This window comes from Mytilus californianus, unplaced genomic scaffold, assembly GCF_021869535.1.
Source record: "Mytilus californianus isolate M0D057914Y unplaced genomic scaffold, xbMytCali1.0.p SCAF_1, whole genome shotgun sequence".
Classification (NCBI taxonomy): Eukaryota; Metazoa; Mollusca; class Bivalvia; order Mytilida; family Mytilidae; genus Mytilus; species Mytilus californianus.
The window spans coordinates 118395703-118421815 of record NW_026262581.1 but is presented as its reverse complement, the minus strand read 5'-3'; the positions used below and the strand labels follow the sequence as shown (position 1 = coordinate 118421815).

Sequence of the window (26113 nt, the reverse complement as noted above, 5' to 3'; positions counted from 1 at the left end):
GTAACGGATACGTGTGAGAAAGGGAAAAGGTAACGATGATACGATGTTTAAAGTACTTATAAGGTTTAAGAATGAAAAATCATCCTAGGCTAGGAACACAGAAACAGATTAAGAATATAATCAAACGAACTATATAAATTGAGGAACGAGGTAACAGAATTATTATCGTGGTATCAACATGTGTTTCCTTCCCCCAAAAACATGATTTTGTAAAACTTCACTTATCGGCATCTCCGAGCGGCAAAACAGATCAAATTCCTGATGATTTTTACTACGGCATTCAGATGTTTATTAATTCCTACGTATTACCGTTTTCATTAAATCAATTTTGTTTATATTATCAAGAGTAAAATACTAGTTTGAGTTGTCGTTCGTAGTGTATAGTTTGTTCCAAAAACAGTGTTTGTTTCTGGTACAGTTTTGCAGTTGTTTATTAACAATAAAGTTGTTTTAACTAAAATAAATGTTAGCTTCTGTGTGGTTTTTTTTTTATTAGTGATTTTTTACCAAAAAAAAAAATGTTTCTTATAATTATATACATGACCCCATCCCCTTTTCTTTTATGGGTATCAGTGAGGTGGTTGACAAGGGGGGGGGGAATTGATTCCCAGTTACCTCCCCCAAACTCCTACTACTCTCCACATAAATCCAATTCGTATTGTGTTCCTCTAAACTCCCATTTTTTCGTCAAGCATGAATTATCCCTGTTTTAACAACCGTTTACTCGCGGTTAACACCACCCTGACTCCAGCTTCCATCCACCCAATTCCCACTTCCAGCCCTCTCATTCCCGAGTTTCCATAATTCTGTCCACCCCCTTATCAGTGTCCCAATGACTTGCACCCATTAAGGTAGATAGGGTGTCTTCCTCCATCTTGGATTTTTTAATACCTGAAAACAATCGGTCTAGATCTTTAATAGAATGTGCAAATTTTGAGAGTAGTAGGTAATTCATGTGTAAGAATTTTCATTTCTATATAGAAAATGACATGTTTTATCATATTTATGGTTGCATTTTACAAAAAACAGAAAACTTTTGTTTGATTCAATTTTTTCCTACTTTGCCACATAAGGGGAGGCAACTCAAATGTAAGGGCAGATAATTCAGATAAAGGTACTTTTACAATAGAATGTGTTAGGAATTTACCTATTTTATTATGTAGCAAGAAAACGGGTCCGGTGACCCCATTTTTTCTTTTTCTTATCTGAAAGCATTCTATTAAAGCTATCTTCTCATATTTTATCTCAAAATTCTATGGTGTAGTTTTCGTTTTATGGTGGAAAATTGGGTTTTCCATGCATAATCTATACAAAATCTGTTAATTTTGAACAACCTGTAGCGTGAAAATAAGCCCCGTGACCCATTCTTTTTATCATTTTTTTTTAAAAAGCTTGATATAAACTACATTTTGTCAAATTATTAAAAAATTCTATGGATTATAATTTAGACACCCCATCTACCTTAACGACACATCATTTGGCCACAAATTATATTATACTACCACGGGCTGATTTTTTCCCTTTGCAAAAATTATAAGTCTGGACTTTTTTTCATCTCGTTTTTAACTTGGATGTGTATTTTTTTATTTTTAAATCAAATAAAACAGTTTTTACTTTAAACTATGTATATGGCCTCAACGCACACAAGAACAATACAAAATATCCCTTCACAAATGTGTTGTCAAATTGATAAAAAAAGGACTCACTAATTCATAGTCACTTTTAAAAATTTCTATAGTATAAATTGAAAAAGAATCATACTTTCATACACTCAAATGAATTTTGAATGTTTCAATGACTGAAATTGTCATTCTTACCTATCTATTTGATGGCGTCCTTATTACCCTATAATGAATCTTAAAAAAAAATCCACAAAGTGTACATATATAAGCAAATCAACATTAAGGGTTTTTAAAAAGTTTACTTTGCGGTCCCAAAGTGAGAAACTAATAATAAAACATGTGACCAGTAAATTATGTTCAGTTGCTCAAATATCTGCAAGGCATAATCTTAATACATATAACATTTACATTGCCCAGTATGTATAATGATTTTAATCTGATAATTACTACAATCAAAAGGATGAATTTACTTTGAAATATTATAGCTTTTGTTATGATGATTATTGATGTTTGTAAAATATAGGACTTTTTTAAATTAAATTAACAATTAAATTCAAATTTAAGAATGTTATTAATTAAAAATAATACTGACAGACTTATTGTCATTCAAATCAGTTTTGAATGATCAGTGGATATGTAGCAAACAAAAAGTTTTAAAATCTTTGGTTTGATTTGGTTTTGGAAGTGGAGGAGGGGTTGGACTGAAGACCAGGGAGAAGACTGGAGACCAGGGGGTTGGGGTGGGGTGGACTGAATACCTCAACTTTATGCAAGCATGAGATAGGAGGGTAATTGGGTATTTTGTATAACATTTTAATAAAAAATTAAACAAATATTTTGATTTTTTTGTCTTTAAACAAATTTTAATTTAGACCTCTTCTTAGGTAAATTTGAACAAATATGACTACATTTTTGTTCCCCGCGTAACGCGTTGCGGGAACCAGGCGACCGTCCGTCTATCCGTTTGTCCATCTGTCTGTCCTGTATTGTTAGCGCTCTCAGCGGTACAATTTTCACTATTAGTTCGAGAATTAATACAGAGATATAGAATATGGTTTCATGAGATATTTGTTAAAGATAACTTTGGAGTTTGCCTTTATTAATCTTAATGAAACTTAACAATGCGTCAGATTAAATATTGCATATTTAGGTCTGAAATATTATAAATTATCCCAGCACTTTTTCACTTAGTCACTATGCATGTGATAAATACCAAAGTATAACTGTAACATTCATCTTTGTTGTGAAAGTAACTGTCATGAAATTATGTTTAATGATATTAACAGCACAGTTCTAACAATAGCATATGCACCTCTTGATCCTCAATCACCTTCTGCTTTATGCTAGTGGCGCTGTAACATATATGCAAGGTGAATGGCTTGTGTACTCTATGTCATGTGGGTCATTAGTCAGGCTTTACAAGTATAATGTAACCTGAGGGTTCCACTAGGGCTTATTAAAACACAAAACATAATTATCTCATAGTTATCTCCCCCAAAAAAGATATGCATTTAAAACAGAGTAGATATATTGAAATATTAATTAATAACATTATCATTTTGTAGTAATTACACTTTGTTTTTAAAATATGGTTTTGGTTTTTTTTATGTTATTGTAAATGTTTTTCTTTTTTAATTATTTTTTTTTAAAGTAAAAGCCTAAAAGGGGGAATAATTCATGAATTTGAAAGATTTAACAATTATTAGTATTATTATGTTATATTTATATCCACGCTTTAAAGGATTAAAAAAGAATTCAATTATCCCTTGGGTCTTTCATTCATCTGTCAAGATAGAAAAAAAAACATTTTAAACTTTTAATTTCAGATTTACAACTGTTTGATAAGAATCTGCTGTTGAATAACTAGTTAAAGTTAGCAAATCTTGTATAAAGGTATGCACACCAGTGATTATAGGTAGTATCTTTGCATTCAATTGGTCAATAATTTATTGCGTATCCTTGCAGCTTTTTTTTCAAATCATGCTTTAAAATTTACATGCTTAGTATCATTCTTCAAATAACTATTCTTACTAAGTCAGCTTGTTATGGATTGCTTTGCCTTTGTATGTTACTGTTACTGTTTTTGCTTTATATGTTGCCCTATTTATGTATTTTTTATGAACATTCAAGAGTGGTATTTTTTTTTAAATGTTTAAAATTAAACAGCAAATTTGGTAATATTTACACATCCAATCAGATTTTGAACTGTCATGGTTACTAACGGTATTGTAAAAGAGGCTTATGAAAAAGTTAAAGGGAATGGAAAAAATTTACAATCAGTGTAGTGTGAAATAGCGGTAAAAAAATCAGATGATGTTAACATCAAAGTTTTGCAAAATTGTGTGAAAAGATTGGTTCATTACCTGAAAGGATTGCGAAATGCCAGAAATTATGAAACTTATGATAACTTAATGCAGGCTGAATTTAGATTCCCTAAATCTAGAGCAAAACCAATTAAAATGAAATCAGACACCTCATCAGTTTCAAATGATCAGAAAATCATAAAACATTTGCAGTGCAATATTGTGCAATTGAAAAATAAAACTGCTAATCAAAATACATCAGTTCTAAACCAGAAGATTATCCGGCAGGCAAACATAATAAATAAATTGAAATCAGAAAATTGTTTATTGAAGAGACAGAATATAGTTGCAAATACAGAGATTGAACAAAATAAAGTCAAAGAAAAAGGTGTTCAGTGTAATACAATAAGTAACGTAATAAATGATTTAAAAGTTGAAATTGATGAAATAAAATGTAACCTGGATGAAATAATATGTATGGATGAGGTAAAAGAAAATCATACCGAAACTACAAATAATTCTAAAAAAGTATCTTTTCAAACAAATTAAAGGGAAAACCTTTTAATGAATCCATAAGGAAGTTATATTATGTTTTTTAAGTAGGAAAATTGGGCTCCAACATATAAATCCTATTATAGAAGCAATTTTTTCTATAGTTAACATTAGTGTTGAAAAAATTACCAAGCATAGCAACTGCATGCAATATGGTCAGTGAACTAGGAATTGTGTCAAGAAAGCAAATAAATGATAGAAACTTAACTATGCACCGAGATGCAACAATGAAAAAGGGCCATCATTTTTATGGTTTAGAATTTTCTGCCGAAAGTGGAAAAACATATACCGCCGGTTTAAAAGAGGTGTGTGATGGAAAGGCCGAGACATATGTATCATGCACAAATAAAATTTTAGTGGATATTGCAGGAACAGGTTCTGGCGAAATAATTGACAACACAAAAAGCTTGATGACTGATAGAAGCAGTACAGAAAGCAAAACAAACAGGTTGCTTAGTGAGCAAAAGTCCAATTTAGAAAATAATGAAAAATTTGATTTTAAATGTGCAATGCACCCCTTACTTCAGTTTTCCGATCTTTGTAAAAAAATATTACTAGTTTAGAAGAAAAGGATGATTTCAAAACTGAAACTTTATTAAGATTTGTATCAAATCTTTTCTATAAAGACGGATCAGGTGACCCATTATATGCTGCCACATACGTAAATACCATCTATACCTATAATGAGAATGAGAGGATTGAGATTTAACACTTTGTTTTATAATAGTGCCGGTACATTTTATTTGGCTCAACATTTAATTGATTATTCTGTTTCACATTCAATGTTTACTATATGTTTTCATAATCATCCGGAACAAATCGCACTGAACCGATTTCTTACATCACCGTACGCCTTTAATTTCTGTGACACCGTCTGTTTCAATATTTCAACACATGTAACATGGACGACATTTAATTTTCTGAGGAAATCGAGACATATCACTGTCAAGTACGTTTTATTCATTTATAAACTGTGATAATTTAATCTGTTTAAGTTCGTTAATTTGGATAAGTGATTTATTAAATGCATACGAACTGTAAGTTATTTATAACCGAGATTGGAACTGTAAATTCTACTTTCGTTTTCATTTCATTGTTTTAAATATTTGCATATGAACTTTAATATGTTCTTTCATACACATTGTAAGTATTTCTTTTTGTTTTATTGCAGTTTACCACAAACAATCTACTGACTACTTGTAAACCTTTCTGGTGGAATATTATAATTACAATTTTCGAAACAAGTTGTGTTCTTTATATATTTGCCGAGATTGCGATACAGTCACCTGGTTAAGCTAGCTGAGTCAGGCTCAGCATAGTAAATTGACAACAACTTGTCTACACATCTCCTGAACAGGAAATACAACGGAGCATCGTTCGTAGCTGTTACCTTGACACTACGCAACACAGCTTGTGCGTCCTAGGCAGCAAACCAACAACGTTGAACAAACATTGCCTACTTCTAGTTGATTTACATCATGGATCCCAGTCACGAACAGCAAGAATAGGTTCAGCCCCCTGAGGGAGATGTCCCTAAAGAACTAGAAGAAAATCCGTCTGATAACACACATTTAGATGAAAATGCCGAGACTAGGCGAGTACGTGAACTTACCGATAAAGGACAGGGAGCCTTTATAGAAAAACGTGACAAGTTCTATCACGACTTAGAGGCCCTATGGTCAAACCTAGAATCTCAGTTATTAGAAACGACCAAGCCTCCTAACGACCTCCAGCAATTGCTAACATCACAAGATAAAATTGTACAAGCCTGTACTAATTATCGCAGGCTCACAGACGAGTACTTGAAATTTCTCAAAAATACAAGAACATTAGACAGCCTTCAAGACATTGATACGTGCAAATTTTCAACGGATATCCGAATGACTAAAGTCGACCTGGCAATTGAAACTTTACACGAGCATCGCCTTACCCTCACAAAGGCTAAATCTACAAAAACGAGGACATCTAAGGGCAAGAACACCTCGCATAGTGGGAGCTCAAACGTCTCTGACATGTCAAGCCTAGCACGGAGAAAGCGTGCCAAGGCAGAGTCCGCTAGATCAAGGATAGCCTTTGCCGAGCAAGAAGCTGCCCTCTTAAAGCAGGAGGCCGTATTAGAGGAACAGACCCTATACAGACAAACAGAAATCAAGGCCAAAATAGAACAAGAAGCCATCCGTGCAAAACAAGAGGCCACACGTAGAATTGCTGAGGCTGCTCACCTGAAAGCTCGAATTGAACAGGAGGAGGAGCACATCAAAGCTAAAAAAGAACAGGAGGCCGTTCGCAGGAAAACTCAAATGGAACAGGAAGCAGCACGTGCGGTCCGAGAAAAAGCCGAACTTAGGGCTGCTATGAACATTCTCGAAGCAAAAAGAGAAGCTGCAGCCGCAGAAGCCGAGGCTCGTATCCTGGAATACGACGGCAGCCAAGCAGTTAGCGATCTCCCTGACGAAACGTTAGAACCTCTCCAGCGTGTGCAAGATTTCGTCAATAAACATCCTGTACTAACTGCTGTAAAGGAACAGGTCCTCAAAAGATGAGACAAAGTCCTGTTAAGATTGAGCTGAGTCATGAAGCAGCAGCGTTCGTGCCATCCGTGGCACTCAACTTGCCGCCACAGACATATGCTGTTTTGCCTTCCGATACCAAGTCACCGGAAGTTACCTTAATCCCAGATCTGGGAATAGTAACCGGCATACAAAAACTAGGCCTTTCAGAGGAGATCCCTACTGAACACCAAAAACAAGGCGTAATAGAAGAGACCCCTGTTGCATACCAGCAACAAATCAATCCTACGTCGGAGATAACCAGATTTCTCCTACGCAAGGACCTGCTGTTCTCCCGGCTAACAAGCTTTAATGACCGGGCAGAATCCTTTCATACATGGAAAGCAAGCTTTAAGAACGTGACAGACGAGTTACAAGTTAGTGACTCAGAACAGATTGATCTTCTGATCAAGTGGCTCGGTCCAGAGTCTGCTAAACATGCCATTAGCATACGAGCGTCGAATGCCAATAATCCTACAAAAGGCATACAAAGGTTATGGCAGAGACTGGATGGTGCTCCAGAAATGTTGGAGGCCTCTCTCACAAGTAAACTCGTCAACTTCCCTACCTTGACGAACAAAGATAGCGCACGTCTTTATGACTTGTCCGATATTCTATCAGAAATAGAGTATCACAAAGAAAATCCCAAGCTAGGATGTTTGCTAGCATATTTTGACTCTTCGTCCGGGATAAATCCTATTGTTGAAAAGTTACCATACGGACTCCAAGAAAAGTGGATAACAAGGGCTACAAGATACAAGTCTAAATATGAAGTTGCCTTTCCACCTTTTCACAGAATTCTCTGCCTTCGTCAGGGAAATTAGCAAAACAAAGAATGATCCTGGGTTCATCTTTGGGTCAAAAGCCACACCAAATACAAAAGGTGCTGCGCCAAGGTTCACTTCTCACCCCAAGACTAAAGTTGGTGCACATAAAATAGCGGTTGAGCAGCAATCTAGAGACGCCAGCAAACAAGGTCTTTGTATTCTGCACAATACAAAGCATTCCTTAAATGAATGTCGAGCGTTCCGAGCCAAGTCAATAGAGGAACGCAAAGGACTTTTGAAACAAAACAATGTCTGTTATAAGTGTTGCGATTCCACCACACACAGAAGCCGGGAATGTAATGCACGCATAAGTTGTAAAGAATGTGGAAGTAAACAACACACTACCGCACTTCACATTACTAGACCGCAGCAACCTGCAAGTTCTCAGTCTAGCTCGCCCAAGCAAGCCTATGGCGGGAAGCCTACAGAATCGGCTAAAACTAAGTCAACCTCAGTTAATTCTACCTGTACCGAGATTTGCAAGGATACGTATAGCGGGAAATCTTGTGCTAAAATACTACCTGTGAATGTTTATCACAAGAATAACCAGGACAAAGTTATCCGGATGTACGCCATCATTGATGATCAAAGCAACCGGTCACTAGCATCGCCCGAATTCTTCAATCTTTTCGACGTAAAAGACAAACCGGAGAATTATACCTTATCAACATGCTCCGGCAGAGTAGTCACTTCCGGGAAAAGAGGAAGAGGTTTTGTCATGGAATCAATAAATGGAAATGACAAATTTGACCTGCCGGTACTGATAGAATGTGATCATATTCCCAATAATAGGGACGAAATACCTACTCCTGAAGTCACAATGCATCACCCTCATTTAAAAGAACTTAGAGGTAGCATTCCACCGATAGAGGAAAATTGCCAAATTCTTCTCTTAATTGGCAGAGACCTTATAGAGGCACACCATGTCCTTGACCAGCGCATAGGACCACCCAGAACTCCATATGCACAACAATTGAAACTGGGTTGGGTAGTGATAGGAGAGACTTGCATTAACAAGCAGCACGTACCTCTTGAATTAAACGTCAAAATAACCAACATTTTACCTACAGGACAACCGTCAACGTTTCAACCATGTACAAGCAAATTTGACATTCGGGAATACTACACAGACCCCGTTAAGAAAGATTTACTTTCACCACTCTTTGAAAAAACAAGGGACGATGATAAGCCTGGAATGTCATGTGAAGATAAAATGTTCATGAAGCAGATGGACAACGAACTTGTGAGGGACTCGGAAGGAAGTTGGGTAGCACCGTTACCGTTCCGAGTTCCAAGGCAGCCATTGCCAAGCAACAGACCACAAGCTCTTCATCGTGCTAATATGTTAGACGCCAGTCTTAATAGAAACCCAGTAAAGCGGGAACACTTTCTTACATTTATGAGTAAGATCCTAGACAATAATCATGCAGAACTCGCTCCACCGTTGAACGACTACGAGGATTGCTGGTATTTGCCATTGTTTGCTGTTTATCATCCGAAGAAACCCGATCAGATTAGGGGTGTGTTTGATTCTTCCGCAAAATGTAACGGAGTCTCACTTAACAGCGTCCTGCTAACAGGTCCCGACTTAACCAATGATCTCTTGGGAGTACTGCTGCGTTTCAGGAAAGAAATGGTCGCAGTATCTGCAGAGGTTCAACACATGTTTCACTGTTTTGTTGTCAGAAAAGACCACCGAAATTATCTGAGGTTTTTATGGCATAGAGACAACGACCTACAAGAGAACCTTGTCGAATACCGCATGAGAGTTCATGTTTTCGGAAATAGTCCGTCACCTGCCGTTGCTACGCTTGGACTCAGAAAAGCAGCTCAGGCATCAGAACAAGAGTTCGGCAGCCACGTGACTAGCTTTGTTACAAGAGACTTCTACGTCGACGACGGTCTTACGTCATGTCCTACTAAAGAGGAAGCTGTTAAGCTCATGAAGGACACACAGCAAGCATTAGCAAAATATGGAAACTTGCGCCTTCACAAGTTTGCCTCTAATTGTGCGGAAGTTATGGCTGCATTTCATGCCAGTGATTTGGCTTCAAATCTTAAAGATCTAGATTTAGAATGCGACAGCAAACCCCTACAACGCAGTCTTGGACTCAGCTGGGATGTAAACACTGACAACTTCTTATTTCAATTATCTTCAGAAAATAAACCGATCACTCGGAGAGGGATTTTATCAACGATAAACAGCATCTACGATCCTCTTGGATTTTTAGCTCCTGTGATGTTACAAGGAAAGCTCCTACTAAGGAAGATAGTATCAGAAACCGTCGATTGGGACCAACCTCTCTCTGATGAGACAGCAGTTGAATGGAAATCTTGGAGAGATACTTTAATAGCTATTGAAACATTGCGCATTCCACGTACCTACGTACCGTATCTCAGCAAAACCGTCACAAAGGAGTTACATGTCTTCTCTGATGCGTCAGAAAAAGCCATAGCAGCTGTTGCTTATCTACGCACGACCGACAGTGGTGGTGAACCAAACATGGGGTACATTCTTGGGAAAGCAAAAGTTGCACCTACAAGTGGTCACACTATTCCTCGACTTGAACTATCTGCTGCCGTATTAGCAGTTGAGATCACACAAACCATCGTGGATAATTTAGATTTACACATAGACACCGTGAAATTCTACACAGACAGTAAAGTGGTCTTAGGTTACATCAGTAACGAGACAAGAAGGTTCTTTATCTACGTCGCCAATAGAGTAGAGAAAATAAGGAAATTTAGCTCTCCAAGTCAATGGAATTATGTACCAACGAACCGTAATCCCGCAGATTCGGGAACAAGGTCCGTACCAGCCCACGAAATTCATAGTAGTGAGTGGTTATTGGGATCGAAACAACTTCTTTCCTCAGAACAGGAGAATTCCGAGGACATTTATCAACTAATAGATCCAGAGGAAGATGGAGAAATCCGTGCAACTGTTAATGTTGCAAAGACCTTTGCCACAACTGAGCGTAAAGGTATCGGAACTGAAAGATTCAACCGATTCTCCAACTGGTCATCACTTGTGAGAGCGATAGCCTTTTTGGAACGTTTCTCCCGTTTACACGGGTCAAAACAGGCAGCACCAGTTACTTCTCTGGAAAGTTTTTCGAACGCCGAAAATTTCATCTTAATATCTGCACAACATGAAGTTTACGGAGATGAAATAGATTGCATTAAACGTCAGGAACAAATTCATAAGCGGAGCCCGATAGCTAACCTCAATCCGTTTTTGGACGAACGAGGACTATTACGAGTAGGAGGCCGTATTGTCAAATCTGACTTAAACCTCCGTGAAAAGAAACCATTGATCGTCCCTGGACGCCATCATATAGCGACATTATTAGTCCGACACTACCATGACAAGGTAAAACATCAAGGACGCAACTTCACAGACGGAGCGATTCGATCCGCAGGATTCTGGATCGTCGGAGCAAAACGCTTGATATCGTCTACTATTCACAAATGTGTGATATGCCGCAAACTAAGAGGAAAAACCGAGTGTCAAATCATGTCCGATTTGCCAGAGGACCGTCTTGAACCGTCACCTCCGTTTACCAACGTTGGAATAGACACCTTTGGACCCTGGACAATTGTTTCACGTAAAACACGTGGTGGATACGCCAACTCAAAACGTTGGGCAATTCTTTTCACATGCTTAGTGACAAGAGCTGTTCATATCGAACTAATCGAGGAAATGAGCTCTTCAGCCTTCATAAACGCCGTCAGAAGATTCGCCGCTATAAGAGGTCAAGTTAAGATTTTCCGATCTGACCGTGGAACAAACTTTATTGGTGCAATCGACGATTTAAAGATTGACTCAATCAACGTCGAAGATGGACCCTTCAAGAACTTTCTGTACAATTCTGGTACAACTTGGATCTTCAATCCGCCACATTCGTCCCACATGGGTGGAGCCTGGGAAAGAATGATTGGTATCGCAAGAATTCTTGATTCTATGCTTCTAAACGCAGCAGGAAGAAGCCTAACGCACGACGTGCTCAACACACTAATGGCAGAAGTTTCAGCAATAGTGAACTCTAGACCTCTGGTACCGGTATCGACAGATCCAGAGAATCCGTTAATCTTAACGCCAGCTATGTTATTGACACAAAAGACCGATTACATCTTCACTTCAGATCAGCTTGGAGAATTCGACAAACAGGATCTATGTCTAGCCGAATGGAGACGTGTACAGGCTCTGGCCAGTGTTTTCTGGTCCCGTTGGAGGAAAGAGTACCTGCCGTTACTACAACCACGACGAAAATGGACCGAAGATCGCCGTGATCTCATCAAAGGAGACGTCATTCTCCTAAAGGACAAAAACCTTTGCCGTACTCAATGGCCCATAGGCGTTATAGTAAATTCATTTAAGAGTTCCGACGAACATATCCGGAAAGCAGAAGTACGAATCATCGTAAATGGAAAAGCCACCATCTACACACGCCCAATCGTGGACATGATTCTTCTCATAGAGAACGATTGTATATAGTTTTTGTTAATAATGATACTATGGATTTTTACAGTGAAATATTCAAGTGTGTTATATATTTGGAATAGTGATATCAGTTAGACATCAGACGGGGAGTAATCTGTTTCACATTCAATGTTTACTATATGTTTTCATAATCATCCGGAACAAATCGCACTGAACCGATTTCTTACATCACCGTACGCCTTTAATTTCTGTGACACCGTCTGTTTCAATATTTCAACACATGTAACATGGACGACATTTAATTTTCTGAGGAAATCGAGACATATCACTGTCAAGTACGTTTTATTCATTTATAAACTGTGATAATTTAATCTGTTTAAGTTCGTTAATTTGGATAAGTGATTTATTAAATGCATACGAACTGTAAGTTATTTATAACCGAGATTGGAACTGTAAATTCTACTTTCGTTTTCATTTCATTGTTTTAAATATTTGCATATGAACTTTAATATGTTCTTTCATACACATTGTAAGTATTTCTTTTTGTTTTATTGCAGTTTACCACAAACAATCTACTGACTACTTGTAAACCTTTCTGGTGGAATATTATAATTACAATTTTCGAAACAAGTTGTGTTCTTTATATATTTGCCGAGATTGCGATACAGTCACCTGGTTAAGCTAGCTGAGTCAGGCTCAGCATATTGATTATTTTGTTTATTCTAAAAGCACTTTGAATTTTACACAAAATTATATTTTAAAAGCACTTCAGTGTAACAAACTATTGTCTATAATTAGGGCATTAGGAATAATATCAAAGAAGATAACGGAACCATATTTATATATATCTTCCGATGAGACATTAACTGCAATTGAAATGGGAAGCATTTACCAACGTTTAATAGAAATTCTGCAACTTGGTTCGCAAAATCCTTCATTATTATTAAAAAACGAAATTTCATTAACTTTGGACCTTTTTTACCTATTTGTGCAGTATCTGAATCGTTATTCAAAATATCTAATATTGATAGCTTAATCAGTGAATACATTGGAAAATTCTGTAAATGCCTGAAAGACAAGTGCTGTGTCTTATTTAAAGATTTTTTGGAAGATGGTAAATTTTTTAACCCGTCAGAATCATTAATTAATGATACCAAGTCTTGTCCGCCTAATAACATTACTGTTGAATGACTTATTGATTGGCTTAATTTAAAATCTACAAGTAAACAAAAAGAAATTATAAATTCTGCAAGAATACAAAACAAAACCATTATGAAGACATCTAAAGAAAGAAAACGAATAATTTATGAAGAACATGTTAATATAATCAATGAAAGAAAAAAGACAGAAAAGTTAAGACTTGAAAAAAGGGATTTGGAAAAAGAAAAAGTTTGCAGAATATGAAACAAATAGGAATATGGGAAAATGAAGAAAAAATTATGCAAGAGTTATCAAAATTTAAAACCAAGACAGAAAAGATTCAGGCACTGAAAAAGCAAATTTATATGCTTAAGGAAGAAACCAAAATAATCACAAAAGATAAGCAATTATTACAGTTCAGTTGTAAAGGAACACAACATAATGAGGACAAATTAATATCTAACATACTTCAACTTTTGGCACTGACACGAACAGAAACTAATGATGATAAAACAAATTTTGGCAACCAATTAGAGAAAATTCCACATTCATTAATTGGCATTGAATTCAAACACATTTGGAAAAATAAAAACAACAAGGAGCAGGAGTTGAATGGCAAAATTAACAAGGAGCAGGAATGGAATGGCAAAATTTTATCGTACAATTCTGGCGTTTTTCAGGTTGTTATGACTTTTGACAGTTCATTACCTGAGTTTTGATATCCCTAATTTTGTACAATTTTGACATCGCACTAAAATTTTCAAAGCAGTGCATGCTCTGAAGATCCTAATTCACAATCACACTAATATTATAAACTTGATATACTTTTCTAATACATGTGAAAGGTTTGAAATGGGTTATTATAAAGACCTCATCTGCATGCTCCAGTTTCCCTTAAACCATCTTCCAATTCTCCTTGCATATGAAATATCTGCATGTTACATTTGAAATTGGCTATTTAGGACATTTTATCTTTCTTCACATTTAAAACTCAATGTATCAAATAATAAGAAGTACACAGTGACATTATGTAATAGTGGTTATCTGACTGTTTCAGATGCAAGATATCATCCATATGTTGAATGCCTTTGTATGCTAAAAAATATAATTTGTATAAAATTTAAAAGAAAAACAGACACATTTCAAGACAAAATGTAAGGTAATTGAAGCATAAAAAATAAATCAATTTGTATGCACACAATATGTTTGTAGAATAATCTTCAACAGGTATGCTACATGTAGATCAAAATATCTTAACCTAGCACTATTTGTGAAGCACAATGAGAATATAATTTTCATCTCCTTATACATGTTATATATATTAATGGCTTTGTTTTGATGTCTCTCTTTAGCCTAGCTGATATGAAATGAATAAAATAAAATTTTACAGATCAAATATTTTGATGAAGAAGAGAATGAGGGAGAAGAATATGATCTGACGGTAGAGGAATTAAAAACTGACCTTACAGAAAATAATTTGACCTTCATAGGTTTGTTAAAATTTGAATTTTAGTAGAATATTTATGCAAGGGAAATTGAAAATTTTAAGTTGCTTTTACAACTTAAAACATTTTAATCAAGAAAAACTGAAACAGAATACCCAATGTAAAAAAAATATTGAATATGATATGAATTTTTATGAAACTTACTGATGAAAAAGAAGAACACAAAGGGAATTATGTAAATAGAACATATAGGACATTCAATAAAGAGATTATTAATACATAGAGGACTAAGTTAACATATATTCCACTGTACTTTTATTTATAAAAACTGGAAAGAAAGAAAACCATGGGTTTCTAAATAATGTCATATGTCACATTTATTGTGCTTTTCTCATATTTTAATTTAATATGTTTCTTCATTTTAATTGAAATTAAGTATCAATTTATGTTTCAGGATAAGAGTCTGAATAAAAGTTTTAAAATGTTCAAAACATTTAATCATGGGTAAGCAAAATACCTAGAAGATGTTTTAAAAAATAGACTATAGTTGATGAGTTACCTCCTCATATAACAAGATTTATCTCCCCTGTGATTAAAACACATTGAGATTGAGATTGAATTGTCTCCCTTTGATAACAGCTAGTATCAGAGCACAATTATTTCTTTGGGGATTTTTTATTGGTTAACAATAGTTAAATAAAGGGAAAAGGATAATACTTTCAAGTTCAAGGTCTCAGAAAAGCATTTTTACCTGTTATTATAATTTCACATTGAAAAACTAAAATTAGATGAAAAGGCTACTGAGTGCTGGTGTGTGTTTTAAGGTGGCACGGTAGTATTTCCTGGCCCATAAGCGATAATGATAGCCTTTTTAGAATTTTCACCACTTTCTAACACTGCCAAAAATTCTACATTCACAGTTAACTGAAGTACTTTCATTTTACTATTCAGAAATGAATTTGAATATGTATCATGACCGTTTACTTTTTTTGCTATCTTTAAGAACCTAAGGCCACTAGTGCTTTTAGGTCTTTTATCGTGCAGTGAATACAAAATTTAAAAAAATTCTCAAAAATTCATTTTCATCTGTATGTAAAATTATTTCATATTTTTCTACACCTGATTCATCCCTCAGTTTGGGAAAGTATGTTCAGTTGATACTGTATTTTTTGTCCAATCATAATGTTCAGATACATTGACTTAAATAGGGTACACAAAAGAGCAACCTAAATTCTGGAATGCAAATACTACCGTGCTACCTACAAATATGCCGGATTAAATTCATATATGTGAATCCGGAGTCAAACCGCCTGAGGTAGGTAGTTTGAGGTCTGATTTTAACTATTATTTGATTTGAGTCTAGAATAAATATACGTGTGAACACAGATGCATATTCTTATCCAGAATATATCAGTGTGCATGCCATTTATTTTGTTACTATATTTGCGCCACAAAATCAGGTGCTTTCATAATTATTACGATTTCACTAGCTTGCGCAATTTAGGTATAAGACCACTGATTCAAAACCCCTATATAATCAACCATTTTTTTTAATTTTCATAGCTTTCTTAATATTTTAACTTAAGTTTAACTTCAAAGAAATTAGGTATATCCTAGAAAACGGCCTTTCGAAAGTCAACCACTACTGAAAATAACCCCTTGTTTTCTGGAAATCTTAAATAAGTAGACTATTGAGAGCATTTATCCTAAACTTGTATTGCAAAATCACGGACAAGTAAATTTTGGTTCAAAATGGTTTTAATATATTACTATCTCACCAAAAATTTCATTTCTACAAATTTGTTTGTTAGTTTAAGTAAAAAATGACACCAACAGCACTATTTTTGTCAGGGAAGGGCTTCTTCAACGTTATGAATTAGAGTGGGTGAATTGATGGTCGGGCACATACAATCTAGAATACCAATAACGCACTGCAGAACCAAGTGTGAATACACACTGGATACAATGACGATATATAAATCCAGATATACATCGGATTTCATATTTTAATACAGCATGTGTGTCAAAAAGGTATTACAAAAATACCGAACTCCAAGGAAAATTCTAAACGGAAAGTCCCCTATCAAATGGCAAAATTAAAGCCCAAAGACATCAAACGAATGGAAACCAACTGTAATATTGCCGACTTGGTCCATGCATTCTCTTATGTAGAAAATGGTGGAATAAACCTGGTTTTATAGCTGGCTTAATATCTCACTTGTATGACAGTATCATATGATGTATGTGATTGCTACACATTACTGTGTTTCTGATAATAGTATACAGTAGCTTTTGAGATTGAAACTGTGACAAGTCACCAAATTAAGATATGTAGATGATTTGACTTTATTTGGAAAAGGCTAATACTTTCACGTCGATGCATCCGAATATGAAATATGTCAATTGATTTGTTAAATGAAATGTGAAAATCGTACACTAAAATGTTGTTTTAGCACACGTAAAACTGAGGGTTGTCAGAATCTCATTTACTTTTCAAAACTGAACCTACCAGAGGTGTTTTAAAGAATGTATAATGTCCACAGCACCTTTCATAGAATTGAAATTAGAAAAAAAAAGAAAAGGTTCCTTTTTTGTCAATAGTGTCCATACAAACCTCACACACTGTCTACAACACGGAATGATTACGAATGGGAGTCACATTATACTAAAGTTGTGCACTTGTATCTAATTTAGTCACTTCATTAGTTTTATTTTATTGTATAACAATTAATAGTTGTTACATTTGCATATAATCTTGAAAAATAAAATGAATGTGACAATTAATTTAAGGTTATCTTACCTGTTTCCTCAACCTGAGAATATATATTACTGTTATTTAATTCTAATGTAGATTCTTTGTACCGAATTTCGTCTTTGTTCTTCTGCGGAACTGTTCTTCTATATGTATAAAAGGTTCAAAATATTAAAACAGTTGCCAGTTATTGTACATAATGAGATTTTCTATATGAAATACCTAACACCATGACAGTGATTGCAAAGCATCTTGTCAATGTCAATCTTACTTTGAATAAGTTGTGAACGACCATATATTTTACGTGAAACAACAGCCAGTACAAGAGAGGCGAAATATAACAAAGGGATATTCAAACTCATAATTCGAAAATAAAATGAAAACGCCATGGCTAAAAAAAGAAAAAAGACCCATAGAGAAAACAGTACACAAACCACAACATATATATAAAGAACACAAAAGACTGAACAACACGAACCCAACCAAAAACTGGGTGGTGATCGCATCATGTGCTTCAATATGGTAAGAAGATCCTGCTCCACATGTTTCACCCAAGTACAAAACCGGTGACAAGTCTAATTCGGTAGGTTACATTCGGGGAAAAGGGACGGGAGTGTAGTTACGACAATTGGCATATCATTCGACGTGTTTATTTACTACATATTATAAACAACATAATGAAAAATTTCTTGAGAATATGTTTTTATTGAATTTGTTCGCTGTGCATATAAATGAGCTATTGGAAATCGGGATGTGCTTTTTAACGCTTATTACTAGTATTGAAAGGCTCAATGAGTTAACATGATTCGTATCGAAATTTATGGACTGTTTAATGAATATAAAAAAGTAAAATAACATATTCCTGACTTAAAATTTAACTTGTATTGTTGTAGGTGGAAAAATCATTTATACTAAAAATGAGAGATGAAAAAGCTCAGGTCGAAGAAATACAGACAACTACTTAAATTTGTACTGGTATTCTTACCTTTTGATTATAAAAATAATGACAACAACTACAACTATTACTGTAACAGCCGATCCAATACCACCGCCTATAGCAGGGCCCATCCCATTGGAATGTTTGGCAGCTGCTTTGGCTACAAAGATTAAATAACTACATCCAGAAGTAAGTTTATCACAAAATGCTATCAACCCCAGTTTTTGAATATATCTTTAAGCTAAATTTCTTAAAGGGTCATTTTCATTTAGCACGAAATTGGTCATATCGTTCTGTGATCGCTGTAGCGTAGTGAAAAGGACTAAGAATGAATATTCATCCACCATGTGTATTTTCGAAAAGGAATTCATGAACTGCAAAATGTATCATAATGTTCTTTGAATAACTGCCGTCTAAAGCATCGCTTCGGCTGTATTTCATTTTATTTACTTGTTGTTTATATATAAGTTGCACATATTTTCAAACGAAGATTTTAATTGTTAATGAAAAAGTGCGTTAAGTTCTACTTGAAAATGAGACTTTTTCCAAGTTTGTGATTATAATTATACAAACACGTCGTTCCGGTTCGTTTAGATATGTTGAAAAACATTCATTGGCATCAGCCTGGTTCACTTAATGTACAATAGCTTTACAAAATCTTCGCTAAAGAACGACTAAATTCGGCTGTTTCATTGATACGTCCGACTTGGGACAGCAGCTTCAAGATTTATTGCAATGAATACGAAATTCACTGTGGAACATGTCGGATAACAGGAGGCGTGCATATGGTTCAAACCATACCTTTTATTTGCAAATGCTGATATTAGAGATTTAAAAAAAAATCGGCTAACACATAAAAATATTGTGTTTTTGTTTGTTTTGTAACAAACCTTCATATTAACTTCAATTTTCTTTCATATTTTCCCCAAAACAAATGATTTGGAATATGTTTCATTAAAGATATTATCTCTTTTGTCTTTAATATTTTCCAGCGAATACAAATTTATTACATGTTTTAAAAATTAAGGCAAGAGTAGCTAGTTAACCGATGTTCAAATCTTCCCAATCGATAAAGACGAGACATATCAAGAATAAAAACTGAGGGAATCGCATTACCTCCAAAATGAGCGTCACTGGGTTCATCGATATGGTTGCATCTCCTGCTCTACATGCATGACCCGCCATGAGAATCAACACTAAGTGAAACTGCCACAATCAGGAATAGGACTCAACCGTTTTAAAAAACTACAGATCAGACGTATTTACTTGTATCTAAAGGTCAAAGACCGCGAAGACATGTGGCTGTGTCTTGCGACACATTAAAGTGTAACGATTAACCAATTCGCGATGGTGATCGTAAAACATATGTATTACCGATTTCAGTCGTCCTTCCTCATAACTCTTTTGGAGTAGTGTTTTGCGAAAGGATCACACACCTGTTAACGAAGTCCGCATAGTGGATATATTCACAAGTGTAACGTATTTTCTGAGATAGATAAACGACACACGACGGAGTAGAAGGTATGTTACTACTGAGAAATAAGAAGTTGATAACGGGAAAGTTAAAATCACCACGTTTGTCATAATTGTCTAATTTGAGGTCGACCGTATGTGTCAATATCGATTAAAGATCAATATATGAAGCGGACCATCTATTTTTGGTAGTATCCTTAATATGTAGTTTGCTGGAATATATGAGATGTTAGCGCTCATTGAAATTATAATATCGATGTCTTAGATAAGTTTTTAGTATCATTAAATTGAATTAAATACATGTTTTTTTAAGATTGAATTATTACCTTGACAGATCGGAATTTCACCTGTCCATGTTCCATTTTCTTTAATATTTTCGTCGACAACACATTCCCTTGTTGCAGTTACCTGACTTGGTAGCTCAAAATCTCCGACACAGTCAAAAGTTGTATGATCACCAAATCGATATTCTGTATTGTTCGATAACAACACTAGGTTATCAGTTACATTAGGCAATGGGCATAAAACACCTACAAGTTTGATTAAGATTTTGTTGTTGTTACATATACCAAATATACAATGGCTGTCAAGCATTTGGTTCAATTTTCTTTATAGATAAAACGTGGCAAAATCCAGCCTTGGGCGATAAAGCAGACTTTCCTATATAAGTTTGCAACATTTTTCTTGCTTTTTTCTTTCTTCTTTTTCAGAGATATATTGCTGTCAAGCAATGAAAGGACAAAATTGTTCACTTATTGTTGTAATTATTTTTTCCTCTCTCTATATCTTTTGATCATTTACAACAATATTCAGCTAGCTACCACTTTGATAAAAAAAAAACAGCATACGGTGTATTAACTCATGACCAAAAATATAAACGCACTTGAATAAATCAAAAGCAAACGAACGGCTCCTTTATTGCTGCTCTTCATATCAAATAACATTAACGGTACTAATTTTACTGCACCAGATGCGCATTTCGACCATAAATGTCTTTTCAGTGATGTTCGAGGTCAAAATATTTAAAAATCCAAACTTTATCAAAACAAACGACAAAAAAGTAAAGTCAAATATCCGGCAAAATTACAGTTAGACATTGAACACGGAGCAAAAATTTACATCTCGCTGCAACTTCAAAATGACCCGTAGCACTAGGTTTATAGTATTGTGCATTTGATACCATAGCTGTGGTAATGTTAACAAATAGTGTCTGAAATTTAGACAACGGCGGATCACGTCAAGATATACGTTAAATATGATGAAAAAAAGAGAGAAAAATGAAGTAGTATGAATAAGAGAAGTCATATTAAGTATAAGTATATCATAACTGCAATAAGGGAGCACGACAGTCTTTTTGCTAAGAAGCAACAGTTTATAGAAGATTAAATGAGGAACTACTAAAACAATGTCACGAATTTAACAGATAAGGAAAAATTTTAAACTCATAGTTAACTTTAAACATAATAAGCCATATCAGTCTTACAGCAACCAAGAGGTTAAATTTTGCACAAATAAGCATAGGATACAACTCATAATACCATGTATAAGATTTCTAATATTATGTCATATTTTATACTTATTGACTGGGTATGAGTGGAATAGTAAGATTATTGTCCCCGAGGTGCAACTATTGCCCTGGGGCGTAGCCGAGGGCAATAGTTGTATCCGAGGGGACAATAAACTTACTATTCCACAAATATCCAGTCAGTTAGTGTTTTATTATACCGAAAGAGACAACAGACAATAAATGTCGGGCTAAATCAACTATCGTGATATAAAAAGCAGAAACACAACCATACTGTTTCACGTTTACATATATATTCTGAATGCTAAGGCTACGTCCCGCACTGACGTCAACCCTAGATACAATAGGTAAAACACGACGTCGTACCTCCCGCGGTATTCTCAACATTATCCAACCCCGTAGCTGCAGTTGAAATTCCGCGAAATATAATGACGCTTATGGTCAAATAGTTTCACCGAGGTCCAATAGTTCGAAACTATTGACCGGTCAAATAGTTTAATGCTTGCAAATTGAAAAATAGTGAAAATATTGTGTACTTATTTTATATAGAAAACGTAAACTGAGGTATAATAATTTGGATTATATACCTATATGGAGTTATTTTCTTTCAGAACGATTGGTCTTTCTTTCGAAGAATCAACCCGGACGATACCAAGTTTCAATGAAATTTGCCTCAAGGTACACACAACAATGACCTGTGTAAGGTCATTATATTTCCTTGATTAAAATGCAAACTGTAATATACTTAAACATTCAACTCATTTAGTTATCGTGTGCTGTTGCAAACTAGGATTTTACTTTTTAATTTTCTATCTTCGACAGATGTAAGACAGAAGCTATACTTTCACCGTTTATTAGACTAAAGTACCAGAAATCGTTGTTGACACACATTGTAACTTTCGAAATTAAGTTTTACAAGTTTTGTTAATTTATCGCTACAACAAAGGGACATTATGTGAGATGAATTATTAAAACAAGCCAAATTTTAATAGATTCGTTAGTTTGACTTTTATAATCTCATTGATTCACACTGTATTGGAAATTTGACGGTGTTCGTTTTTCGTGTTACACGTACATCACGCTTTCGTGCTCTTTATGTGCCAGTTCGTAACTTTTAACATTTATGTATGCCTTTTACTCTATCGAATGATCAAATTACCAAATAGTTTCATTTTCTATAGAATAACAGCCACGTACTATATAATGGTGGGAAGGGGGGCTAATAATACAAAAATTGTATTGCCAGACAAAAGAGAGAAAACAATTATTCTGAATAGATCGTTTTAAAATTGTTGAAAAAATAAAGCACACCCTTTCATAAACTAAGTTGATACAATAAATTACCTACACAGTGAGTTGTATTTTTCAAAAACCATAACAATTCATTTGTGTCTTGCTTCATACAGTTACAGTAAAAAAAAATACTTGTAACTGGGTAATGATTTCTAAAGTTTATATCTAAATTAATAAGTAAGTTTTATTTCACATTATAAATGAGCCGTAGGGCGAATTTAAACCTGAATGCATCAGAAAAGAATATCCCACTTCAGTTTAATAGGTAAAATAGGATGCAATTCTTTGCAGAAACATGATATTGGTTTTTACTCAGATAATGCATATTTTAAGATATTTCTTGTCGTATGACACACCTCAGGGTGTAAGACGAAAGAAAAACCTTAAAGTATACATTATCTATAACATAATGACTGGATCCATTTTTGTTTTAATGACCTTTTAAATCGCAAATACTAAACATTTGTTTTTTTTAACTTATCCTTATATAAAATAAAATCTTGGACATCTTTGTGATGAAAATAATCATACATCTCTTAAAAGAGAGGCGAAAGATACCAGAGGGACATTCAAACTCATAAGTGGAAAACAAACTGACAATGTCATGGCTAAAAACGAAAAAGACCAACAGACAGACAATAGTACACAAAACACAACATAGAAACTAAAGACTGAGCAACACGAACCCCACCTTAAACTGGGGGTCATCTTAAACTGACCGCGCAAATTGTAAGAATGGTTGTCATATTTTCAATTTTAGTCGGAAAGGTTTACTTCGAAACATAGGCAATGGCGATTTTACTAACCCTTTAGAACACATGCGTTTTTGCTGTATATCTTTTATTATAGTACTAGTATAACGAGATGTCGTATGATTGCCAAAGAGACAACTGTGCAACACAGTCATGTTAAAGTGGATTTAAGCAACTACAGATCACCGTACGGCTTTCAATACTGAACAAATTCCATACTGTATAGTCAGCTATATAAATTCCCGATAGAAGTCATTTGTATTTATATCTTAATATATTAACGATATAGGTATTTAAAGACGACAACCTCGAAAGTGTTAAATATTACTGGTTTTCATTAACATTCGAAAATTTCCGACATATGTTGATTGATTAGAAAATTCTTTGAAATACAAACATTTCCAAGAAAGAAATATCAAAATATTCATAATTCGAAAAGCTAGCATCAAATCTAGTGCCCTCTAGACACTGAATTGGATACTCAGTTCAGTAATGTGCAACCGTCTGAGTTTAACTATATAAACAGTATAATATAAAGTTATGTAGATTCCATCATATTTTAGTACTTTTTTTTATTTCAAGAAAGAAATACAAAACAATCAGAACAATTTCATGAATATTCTATTTTTGTTGAAACTATGAATATTTTATAATGTAGAAGAAGTAGGTGAAAGCGTGTCCGTTGATCACCTTTATTGCAAAGCTCGGCTATCCATAAGAAACAAAACTTTTAGTTGCTTAAATCCGATCATTTGTATATAGCGTGTTTTAACCTGCATAGCACTTCTGGTTTCATTGTTACCATATTTGTTTTGCTTTTGAATGAAACACACTAGAGCAATGACTAATTAGTCATGAACGAATTGAAATAATTATGCTACGTACTATATATAGATATAACAACGTATTTGCAGACTCACTGGTTAGCGTTACCCTAGAAAGCATCGATTGCACGTAATACTCAAGTTTTCAAAATGAAATATGGATGTCTTCAGGAAAAAAACCAAACCGGATTGAATTCAAAAACAAGAGGACTATTTCTGTCATATGTATCATATAACAGAGCTCAGCAGCGAAAACATGGATTGAAAAAAGATAAAAACATTGCAGCACAAACTGAAGCTCAAAGAAACTTGTGGAATACGAGTCCTTGTAACAGCATTAGTAAAAAGAAATAACAAAACTAAATATACCCTATATAGTCAGAGGTAAAAAAAAAGATGATTGTGTACAGTTTTTTTAAGGTTATATTAAATATTTTCAGTCAGGTATTTGAGAAACAAGAAGATGTGGTATGAGTGCCAATGAGACAACTCTCCATCCAAGTCACAATTTATAAAAGTGAACCATTATAGGTCAAAGTACGGTCTTCAACACGGAGCCTTAGCTCATACCGCACAGCAAGCTATAAAGGGCCCCAAAATATACTAGTGTAAAACCATTCAAACGGGAAAACCAACTTTACATGTTATTTGCTTTTTGTTTGTGAACGAAACATTTCTGAATTTCTGCACACAAAAAAAGCAAATAACATTTATAGGGAAAAATGAAAAATTCAGAAATATTTCAAACAGTTATTGTTTTAAGGTTTAAATCCATTTCTGTGTCCATTGGTGAACCTTTATTCAAAACGGACAAGAAATAACTTCAGGACATTTTTTTCCGTAAATTTGTTTTTATATCAAATATGTATTATATGTCAGCTCTTCATCGTTCCCAGTATCCATAAATTAAACAAAAAAAAAAATGTAAATGTGACTAACAAGACCTTTTACATTACTTAACGTCACCTACCTAATAACACCTACAGTTTACAGGTGAAACAGAGGGGTCGTATCAAAGAAAAAAATCAGTCAGGAATAATATTAATTATACATGTTCGATTTAACAGCATCATTCTATATCTAAAAAAAAAAGAGATATCGAAAAAAAGCTATCGGTATATATTTCTTGATTTTATTCTCTTTCTCTAGTTGATTGGATTGAATGAACCGTCAAGTACAAAAACCTGCAATCCATTCCCATTCAAACCCCTTTTTTTTACATTTATATGATTATAAACATATTTCCCGTCCGCAACTCACTTGTTGACACTATATATATATATAAGGTCAAGGTTACATCTTTATGTTTAGTTTGGAAGAAATGCTCTGCTTCAGGTGACCTTTGTTAATGTTGAAGTTCCTCCTAATGGATTGAAAACAATTTGAAATCTTTTCACGCAATCCTATCAGTAACCATTGATGCAACAAATTGGTATAGATGGTCAGCTATATTTCCCAGAGGACTTTGAAATAAAATTGAGATTGGAAACGGGGAATTTGTCAAAGAGACAACAATCCGACCAAAGAGCAGAATACAGCCCAAGGACACCATTTGGTCTTCAACACAGCTGGATAAATCCCGCACCCGGAGGCGGGCTTCAGCTGACCCCTACACAAAAATTTGTACCAGTTCAGCAAAAATGGATCACACACTAATGCCCGAAACATATAAAAG

General features: G+C 34.6%; 1 long non-coding RNA gene across 1 annotated transcript; it reads left to right on the top strand.

Annotated features, from left to right (window-relative positions):
* The first annotated feature begins 5240 nt into the window (after positions 1 to 5240).
* LOC127732179 (uncharacterized) lies at positions 5241 to 5721 on the top strand. Its single transcript, XR_007996114.1, has 2 exons — positions 5241 to 5426; positions 5649 to 5721. It is a non-coding gene; the product is annotated as an uncharacterized LOC127732179 (long non-coding RNA).
* The last annotated feature ends 20392 nt before the right edge of the window (positions 5722 to 26113 follow it).